Source organism: Schistocerca gregaria, chromosome 7 (assembly GCF_023897955.1).
Source record: "Schistocerca gregaria isolate iqSchGreg1 chromosome 7, iqSchGreg1.2, whole genome shotgun sequence".
Lineage (NCBI taxonomy): Eukaryota > Metazoa > Arthropoda > Insecta > Orthoptera > Acrididae > Schistocerca > Schistocerca gregaria.
In genome coordinates this window covers 57676515-57677389 of record NC_064926.1, presented here as the reverse complement: position 1 = coordinate 57677389, position 875 = coordinate 57676515, and positions in this window count along the sequence as shown.

The following is an 875-nucleotide window of genomic DNA, read 5'->3' as shown; positions in this document are numbered from 1 at the left end:
CTCCAGTTTTTGTCTCATATCGCAGGTGCTCAATACGGGCACATGGTAACCGCAGTAAGCGGTTACACAAATTGTCGGAAGGATGCGACAGCAGCCCCCTTTGGAAATCTCTTCGTTGATTTGCCTACCTATAAGTGCAATCCAGTTCCATGGAACAGTACGGAGCATAGGACTTGTCCACCTGTCCTGACACGTCTGTGTGAACCGTTTCTCTTCGTCCTTTCATCTCTGAGCTTCTGCAGCGTGTGATGAAGTCCTGTCGTGACTGCAGCCAACGCCCACGAAGCATTAGCATCGTGCGGTGCACCACACAGCTCACGCGACTTATTGCTCGGTATACTTCGTCCAAAAGATTTGTTGGTGGACGTAGATGATTTCTAGGCGCTGCTACACATTCTCTTTGAAGCCAAGGGGCGCCAGTCTCACTTAGACTCGCTAGACAGGGTTTAAAGAAGTCGTTTTCTCCATGACACAAATCGATCCTTTGAAGCCATCTGACAACATTCAAAAGTATGGTTGGATAACGCACAGCGTAGCCTGTCATTACACCACCACTAACCGGTCTCTCCCATTTCTTTTGCAAATACCGTACGAATGCAGGGTGAAGTCAAATAGGGTAAGGATATACACGAGCACTCCACGCTTCCAATTTATATTGGAGGAAAACACAATTTGTTCTTCTTCTAATAATCCTCTCCGTTCGTTACACAACGCCTCCACCTATCCAGTTGATTCACACTCTGTTTGGCGGTCTATTACTTAACAGTCCGTGAAATCTCTATAACATCGCCACCCATCTCAAAAACTAGCTATAGATTCAGACGTTTCCCACGTGCTCGGATGGTAGTGCACGTCCGAACACTTCTGTATCTAGA